The sequence below is a fragment of the Crocodylus porosus genome, unplaced genomic scaffold, assembly GCF_001723895.1.
Source record: "Crocodylus porosus isolate Cpor-Errol unplaced genomic scaffold, CroPor_comp1, whole genome shotgun sequence".
NCBI lineage: Eukaryota > Metazoa > Chordata > Crocodylia > Crocodylidae > Crocodylus > Crocodylus porosus.
This window is the reverse complement of record NW_017728907.1, coordinates 7,848,861-7,858,440: the sequence shown is the minus strand read 5'-3', so window position 1 is coordinate 7,858,440 and position 9,580 is coordinate 7,848,861.

Below are 9,580 nucleotides of genomic sequence, written 5' to 3'. Positions count from 1 at the left end.
GCATTTGAGGCCTCCTGTGAATGTGTGTACTGACCCCCTAATCACAGCATTACCCTGGCCCCTGTTGCTTACCTGTGTATACTTTTCACTCGCTGGTCTAGGCTGGGCTGTACTTGTGGGTGTTGCTTGGTCAGGCAGTCCGATGATTCCTCCACCCTCATCTTCCTGTTCCCCTGATGAGCCTAGTTTAAAGCCTGCCGGAGGAGGTCCACCAACCTAGAAGAAAACACACGCTTACCTTTAGAGGAAAGGTGGAGCCCATCCCTTCCAAGCATGTCTCTTGTTGTGATGTGCCAGTCATGGTTGAGGAAGCCAAAGCCTGCCTCGAGACACCATTCCTGAAACCGCCAGTTGGTCTCCGTGATGCATGTTTCATGACGTCTTCCACATCTACTCACTGGTAGGATAGAAGAGAAAACCACCTGTGTACCTATCTCCTTTAGCACACACCCCAGTGCATGGTAGTCCTCCATCAGGTGATCAGGGCTTCTCCTGACTGCATCATTAGTACCCACATGGACTAGGACCATGGGGTAGTAATCGGTGGGCTGCATCATGGTTTGGATCATCCCTTTCACATCCTGAATCTTTGCTCCAGGTAGGCAGTAGACTTCGCGTGCCGAGGGGTCCTGGCGACAGATGGAGCCCTCTGTACCTCTCAGGAAGGAGTCGGCTATGGTGATCATGCGACGCTTTCTCCTCCTGGCCTGCTTATCTCCTTTGGCCTGCACGGGATGTGGAAAGCGTGGAGTTGCCTCCTCCCTGGTTTCCTCCTCTCCTTCTTTCTCCTCCAGGGTTGCCAGGGCCTCGTACCTGTTCTCCAGCCAGACTGGAGAAACTGGTACTGCTGTGTTATGAGCAGCCCTGGTTCGGGAGGTGACTGTCTGCCACTTAGCAGTGGAGGGCACTTCTTGAGGTGCATCTTCCTTGGCTGTACAACCCTGCAGGGAAAGAAAATAGCTGTCAATTTCTTCCCCTGCCTCCCTGATTCCCCTCAACCTGTTAAGCTTCTCCTGGAGCTCCCTCACCAGGGCCCTAAGGTGTGCGCCTGCAGGACAGGTGTGGGGGTCCCCAGTCCCTGCCCCCCAGGCCTTGCTGGGCAACTCCCGCAGGCCAGGGGGTTGGGGGATGCCAACCCCCCTCTGGGTTCTGTCTGGGTGGAGGCCTCAGACAAGCCCCGGGAAGACTGTGCAGCACTCCGTGTTGACACCATTGTAGGAGTTGCTGCCTGTTTCTGGCTAAGTGTGGTGCCTTTGCCCCACACTAGCAGGAGTCTGCCTCTTGGCCCTTCCTGCTCACCTGCTAGCATGAATGCCGGCACAAACACCGACGCAAATGCCAGTGCACTCTTACAGAACACACCTGTTTGCACGCTCTTTTCTCACGGCTCCCTACCGTTTCAGCGAAGAGGGATCCAGGGGGCTTCCCCTCTGGATCTGGCTCAGCTGCGTTGGTTGCTCTGCCCCACTTACCTTAGGGGGATCAGCTACTGCTGCCCCCACTGCTGCTGTGTTCGCCTCTGCTGCTGCTGCTGCATTCGCCTCTGCTCCAGGTCCAGTAAGGGGGAACACGTGCGTGCGGGACACACGTGTGCCTGGATCCCTCCTCTCCCCGCTGATCCTGGCTCCTGAGTGCCTTCCCCACCCTCTGCGTGCATGCAGTGGCAAGGAGCGCAACCTGACCAGCCCACCTCTTTTGCACTGTTCAGAGGGGCCAGGGCCAGAGTCAGGCTTGGCACTTGCTGGTGTGGCCCAGGATGAGCCAGCCCTGGTCCCTGTGAGTGACACTGCCTGAGCTGTGCTAGCCAAGAGCTGAGGCTATCCCCAGCCCCTCTGAGTGGCATGATAGAGGTAGGCTGGGCAGGCTGAGCACCTCACCACAACACACTGGCATGAGGCAGGGAAGGCAGCTATCTCCAGCACTGGCTCACAGAGGATGGGGCTAGGCTTGGTTCAGCAGTGCTGCTTGCAGGGAACAGGGCCAGGAACAGGGCCAGGCTTGGCACTCAGCTAGCGCAGCTGAGACAGTGCTGCTTGCAGAAGATGGGGCCGCACCAGCTGAGTATGGAGCCTGGCCCCAACTTACACGCTGTGCCTTTCCTAATCCTAACTTTTTGCACCAGAAACCTGAGGTTGACCTATACACTGTGTTGACCTATACACCATGAAATATGCTACCTATTAATAAAGGTAAACCATGGACACTTTAACAGAAAAAGCAGTCTTATGTCACTTGAACTATAGAAGCATTTTCCTTATTGCTATTAGTAGGCTGTAAGCCAGCAGAGGGAAACATAAATCAGATACTGGTCTCTAATTACAATGACTTTTGTAACTATAATATAAAAATGACCAGACTCTCACAGCCACTTATTATCTCCGCATTCTAAAGTGCAAACACACTGTATATGAGTACAGTATTTCTGTAAAGGTTCTAGATGTTAATTAATCTATAATTGATTTTGCTGTAGCTGAACTCTTGTTCTATTTCTAGCAGTAACACCAAAGTAATTTCTAGATCTGGGAATTCAATAATTCAAGATAAGTAAAATAAAACCAATATAAATGAAACATCAATTATAGTTCCTATAATTCTGCTGTGTGAGAGCCACAGCTGAAGAAAATGCTATTACTTTTCCAACAGTACTGCTTATCTTGTTAACCCTTGCCTCTGTCTCTTTCGTTACAGATTCAAAGGCAGGCATTAGGGGCTCTGGACCAGGGCAAGGATATACATACTAAGTGTGTTGATTTTAGTTTGCTTTGTTTTGTTTGGCTGAACTTTCTCTAGCCACGGGTTTTTGATGAAAACACTCGAGGAAATGACAGAAGACACTGTGGTTGATGGTTGGGGAAAATCTCTGGAGTAAAAGGAGTTTGTCAGTTGCAGGCAATCAGAAATTTTTCAGGCCATTTAACTTGGTAGAAGTAAAAAATCTTGAGAGTGATATGCAGCATTCTCTTTCATTGTTTAAAGGGAGAATTGTGTTGGTAAAGACAGAAGAGGAACAACAAGCCTTACCTTCATTGAAGCATAGGGAATATGTGGACTCCATATAGGTGACATCCTGAGAATTATCCCTATTCCCAAAGCTGTAAACATTGAGAAGAATGATCTCAGAGGATATATGGATAAATGGATGTGAAATATTCAAATAGATTTTTAAGAAAAAGCTTCCGTTAGGATATTTTCCTTATTTTATTCCCTTCTTTCTCAGGTGAAGTACAGTAATGACGGAAATGGACAGTGTGAAACAAATGGACTTGAAAGTCTTTTGACCTTTTCCTCTTCAATAGCAACAGTTATCACAATATCACTTTGGAATATTTCACAGCTAAGTCATTCCTTCAGCTGTGTAAAAAGATAAATAAGGACTGGTACATCTCTTACCAACAAAACCCACATTAGTCATGTTCTCCAGTAAGTATCATTCTAGCTATACATGTTTATGGTAAGTTGTGTTTTTTCTTCCATGAGATGACAAAAGGATAAATTCTGTGAAGAATGAAATCAAGAGCACCAAATCACACTGTGACCTTGCAATATTCTGATCCATGAATATCCCCTTCTCTTTGAGAAAGATACACATATTGAATACAGTTAATATTTTAAGATCTATTAAATATAGGTATCAACCACTGCTAAAGGGTAGCATGCTATGTGATGTGGCTTGGATTTTACCCCTTCTTCTTTCAGGCCAACCCCCAAATGAAACACAGTGTTCAGAACTATTAATGTTCCAGTGGTTTCCATAAAAATGAGTACAGCTATTAAATGTATACTGAAATTCCTGTGCTCCTCACATTTCAATGAATCCTGGTATGTATGCTTTCTTTTGTTTGTGGGTACATTCAGTAGAATGTGCCCTATGGTCTTTGCCTTGCACAGAATACAATCATACATTACCGGTGGTTACCAATCTGATAGAGCAGATAGGAAAAGCAAACATCATTTTGCAGATACTATTTTGTATCCGTATGGGGGGAAAAAATCATTATTGTGGTTTAAGGATGTGCCTTTCAATTCTTTCTTCTAAAATTTTACTGATTTTTTCCCCCATGAGTGTTCATCTGAATTACAGAAGTTGTCATCCAGATTTATACCAGCCTGATGACCTTTACTATGTCTGTTGACATTCTGAATTTATCCTCTGCCCAGATGTCACTTCTTATTGAGAAACTTCTCTGACTGCATACTGCCAACATACATTTGGTCAAGGATTTGATATATTAGACAGAGGCGTTTGGAGGGGTTTTGTTTGTTTGTTTGCATTGCATGATATTGGGTTCTTTTCCCTGTAAACAGTTGTCTGTTACTATCAGATGTATCGCCTGACTCATGCTGTGTTTACATGAGTTCACACAGTCTCTGCTTATTATGTTCCTGATTTCTTTTCATCTTACAGTGCTGAAATATACAAGGCAAAATAGTATGTATTTGACAAAGACTCGACCACATTTGCTTTGCTTTTTTTTATTTTACCCACAGTAAATACTTTTTTTGAATTCTATAATGTACAACACATTTCATGCCTAACTTAGTATGGTATTTAACTAATTTAGAGGTGGGTTTCTTGCCCCCCCCAATATCTGTTTGTGGTCAGACAAGAGTTTATTTATGGATTTTACAAATTCATCCCCATCCTTCCATCTCCCAAATAAAAAGGTAGAAAGATGGACTAAACTAAAAATACTCATACACTGGAAATTTCTATTTTCAGGCCGTGATGAGAAATGAGGATGCCATCTTTGAACATGATGAGAGTCGCTCTTTGGTGAATAACATCTCTTCTTCTAAGTATGGTACAAGGGTAATCTTGGTGTCTAACCCAATGTTTTCAAGGTCAGACAATGCAATAAAGATGTTGCAAATGTCATAATAACTAAAGAAAGTAGGGTTCTCAATTTTTTCAAGGCAGATTCTCTCAACATTACTTTATGATTTGTTTTCTTATATACAAGTTGAAATCTAAATGGTGTATATAAAACTGGAATATCAATATGGAATTCATAAGAAATGCTATACCATACAGCATGATACTAAACAAATTAATGTGACTATTAAAAGATTTTTTCTTGTAAGGTTTTGGGGTGATCCAACACATAATCCATTAGACTACTTAGTTTTCCATATACAGTTTTCACCACATTTGCAGTATTCAGTACAAGAAATATATATTTTGGGGCACTTGCATCTTGCGGTTTTGCACGTTGCAGTTACATGTCAACTATAATTAATCAGGAACAAAATGGAAACATTTGTCTGGAAAAGAGCTCCACTCAGGTCTTCATACCACCCAAACTCTTTCAGATTTAACAAACTTCTGTAGCTGCTATCATCCAGGATAAAACATTAGTAGTTTTACTGTGGAATACAGAGGGAACAGAACTGACCCCCTTAAAGACATTTAAATTCCAAATCATAAACAAGTATTTTAACTATGTTTAGTTGTTTATTCTTTCACACTGAATATCTGTATTGAACAATAAAAAAGCTCCAGCAGAGGACAATTACAGTAACATATCAGTCCCTGGAAAAGAATGAAAATATACTGGATACAAATTCTTTGTCACCAACTTTAACTGTTTTCTCTTCTATTTTAACACAATTGATTAGCGTGCTTTTTTATGGATGAAAAGAAAAACAACTTCACAAATGACAAAACAACTGGGAGAGAGGGGAGAAAAAGCCTTAAGGAACAAATAACCAAATAGGTTTATATTCTTCTGGTGATACGGCAGTTATCTAAATAATATCTAGGCTATTATGAGCAACATCACTTATATCCCAGGATGCACTGAAAAAGTAACACAGACATACTGTATTCATTATTAGTGTAAACAATTCTGACCATTGAATGCATTTCTATTTTCATATAATGACAGAAAAATGTCAAGTACTTCTGTAACTTTTGCAATTTTTAGTTATGAAGTTTGTGCCCAATCTCAATCCATTTGTTTTAGATTAAACTTAATTTCTCAAATATACATTTACATTTCTAACAGGCTTGATATAATGGAAAACAGCTACCTGACCATTTTAAAAAATCCCAACATATTTCACCACTATTTGTATTATTTTGAGCAAATTATATATATACCTATATATTTTAATATATGCATGTGATACATGGATGCAAGTAGTTCGTGAAGTTCTGCCTACAAATTGCAGCATCTTACTCCCTGGAAACCATGTGAATAATCCAATGGTTAGCATAACTCAGGGCATGTTTATACTGACTCAGTGGTATCCCTGAATCTCTTATAAATTAAGCTCCACCTACTTGGTCCCATTCTGCTACCTCCAAACCTAAAATTAAGGCTGGTAGGACATTGCAGACGTTCTTAATATCTCTGTCATACTTGAGAAACATGGGAAAGGCTGAAGCATAACTGGGTGCTTTAGTGCCCTGGATAGCAGCAGTGTATGGGGCAGCTACAGTTACTATGCTGCTGCCAGTATGTTGGCAATAGCAGCAATGCAGGTGCTGCTCTTTTGGCACCCCCATCTGTCTCACACTGCTTCATTACTCTAGATGGATTCCTAAAGAGTCCTTACTGACTCAGGTCCAGGTTTGGAGCATGGAGAGAGGGTAATGGGGGAAGGCTTGCTTTTCAGCTTCAGTCTTAAGAGTGCTACAGAAGTGTTATAGATACAGCCTCATGCATATAAGTATTTCTGCTTTTCTTACTAGTGTTGCTAGTAAAGTTTATGTAACTAATCTTTCATTTCATCCAGGAAGAGCACACACCAACTGTAGATGCTTCTTCAGACTGACAAAGGGTATTTATACCCAAAAGCTTGCAAAAAAAGAATTTTTCCAAGTATTTGAGTAATAAAAGATATCAGATTTACCAGAATAACCTTGTCTGCCTATGTCCTTACACCAACGTGGCTACAACATATACCCTTGTAAATCAGTAAGGATTTCTCCTGCCTACTTCAAAAAACTAAAAACCTCTTATTCTGCAGAAGGATATACAATACAAACATTTTTCAAGCAGGGAGTGTCTTATTAGTGCCCTACATTATATGAGAAATGTAAGGAAATATTGTTAAATAGAGATGGAGTTGATTAGTTTATCCCTAATCAGATAGGTTTAAGATGGAAAGATTCACACCTGATGTTATTTGGTAAAATCAATGTGGCCACACAAGATAAAAGTTTTGGGGAGGTTTTTTTTTGTCTTTTAAGCAATGGAGTAATCTAATGCTGTGTGGCTGACTCCTTCTCAAAGAAAGGGATTGCTGTTTTATGTTTGCTGGTAAAGATTTATCCTATAAGTAGCAATAAGGTCAACTATATCTCTTAACTGGAATTCAACGATGTTCTACTGTGCAGGTAGCTAGGGGATTGAGGAAAATTAGAGCCCACAGTTTCAGAAGCCTTAAAGTAGTTCCACCAGCACAGAACTCAATATACAAATATAGATACAGAACATGCAAAACCAGTTTGCCCACAACACACACACAAGGTCTAGAATACATGAAAATTTGAAGGATGACACTTGGCTGAACACTACAGAATGCCTTCAAATAAAAAAAAAAACACGTCACAAGTTTTGTAAAACAGGGAACTGTGGAAAATGCAGATTCAGAAGGCAAGAGACATTCCATTGTTGTATGAAGAAACTGGCTGCATGACTTGGGGGGAGAAAAGAAGCTCACCGGCATTCAGCTATTTTATAGGCAAAAGAAGTTGAATCATCCTGAAAAGTAATTTCCTATTTCCCTGTCCAATTTGTTTAGGCTTTTATAAGGTACTTATCACAATGGCATCTATGTGTCTGGCAAATTTAAGGAGCATTATATACTTGCAGCAAAAAGAGGCATTTTTATTTTTCATAACCTGAGAGAGGAGAGTACATATTTGTATAAGAGGTAATATACAGTACTGCATTTTTTTACTAACATTACTAAGAGAAATCTCTACTTAAAAAACGAAGTGCATGTTACTAGTTAACTCCTAATGGCACCTAGAAGAATCAGATTTCTTCAGATAAGGGATTTTGGCTCTGGAATCTTGTGGACAAGAATATGTCTAAGCGCTGCAGCCCTGTAAGAAACAATCCCCTCATTTGGTGTGGAGAATAACCCATGAACCAAAGGATAAACCAAAGTTGTGAGTTACTGAAGCATCATGTACCTATTATAGGTCTATTAAAACAGAAGCAGGTATTTGAGTACTGCTACTAATTAAATGAAATAGGGAGCTCCTGTAGCTTGTAAAGCATAGGTATGACATGTTGACACGTCTCACTAGCTTTCATTTCTGATGGGGATACTGCTGTATGTTGTACCAATTTCAGTAATAGCAGTAGTGCTCAACCCTGGCTAGGCAAGTTCAAATAGCTTAACTGAATGAGAAAATATGGATCACGTAGGTTTGCTCTCATCTGAGCAGTAAAGTAAGAGGTATTTTAGGTCACCCACTATTCTGTAACAAATTAATAGGAGAAACAATCAACGTTTCAAATTCAATCAGATGCTAGACAGAAAGCAGCGTGACACCTTAGAGCCTAATGAGTCTTCCCTCATTTTACCATCTATTCCTCCTTCGCCCCAAAAGCTAACAGGATAAACAGGCACATGCAGTCTTAAGTGTAAGTCTCTACAACTGCATCCAGACTAACGTGGCTGTGAGGAATGTGGCACTGCAGAGCCATCTGCGGTACCACACACCACACATTTAGGTATTTTCCATGTTACAAGGTGTGTGTGTGTGTGGGGGGGGGGTGACGCCCCAGGGAATCCTGGGGTCAAAAAATTCACACACACACACCCAAAAGTGGGGCACTGAACATGGAGGCAGCACACGCCACCCAAAACCAGAGCCTGGTCAGCCAGAGCCACACTCCAGCCGCCTGCCAGGCTTTGAGCTGCAGGATTGCCATGGCTGCAGGCCCAGAAGTCCCCCAGGGACACTTGTACACATGATGGGGTTTACTTCTCACTAAATTAAATAGGTTTATTAAAATGATTTCTTTTAATTTGATACGTCATTCTTCACAGGTGACAGCCTTTAAATTGAATTAAGCTCAGTGTGCAAGTCACAGTAAAATACAGCAGGGGGAGGCACATAAAAATCCACCCTCCTGATTTCTTTGATACTCAAGACATATGGGAGGCCAGCAAACCAGTAATTCCCTCACTCCTCACTATGAAGACATAGCTGCCCACAGGGAGCCCCATACCAAGCTGCAGTCACCTGAATGATTACCACCCCCACCTCCCATGGCCATGGCATGGGTGCCCCCCTGTGTCTGGAACCAGTTTCCACAGAGACCCCAACAGCAGTCATGCTGTGATAGTGTGGGTCTGGGGTTCTGTGGAGACTGGTCCAGATGCACTGGTAGGGTGCATAGCAGGAAGCAATGATGCTCTGCAGCTGACTAGGCTGGCATCTTGCAGTGGTGACATCATGGCATAGCTGTGGCAGAGCTGCAATCTGCAGCCCACAAGGCACACACCTGGGCTGGCCCAGCCATTGGTTTCATCTACCCCAAGCCAGAGACTCCTCACCCTGGGCTCAACTGGCACATTCACAAATCCATTTATGAAGAAAACACACCACATCCAG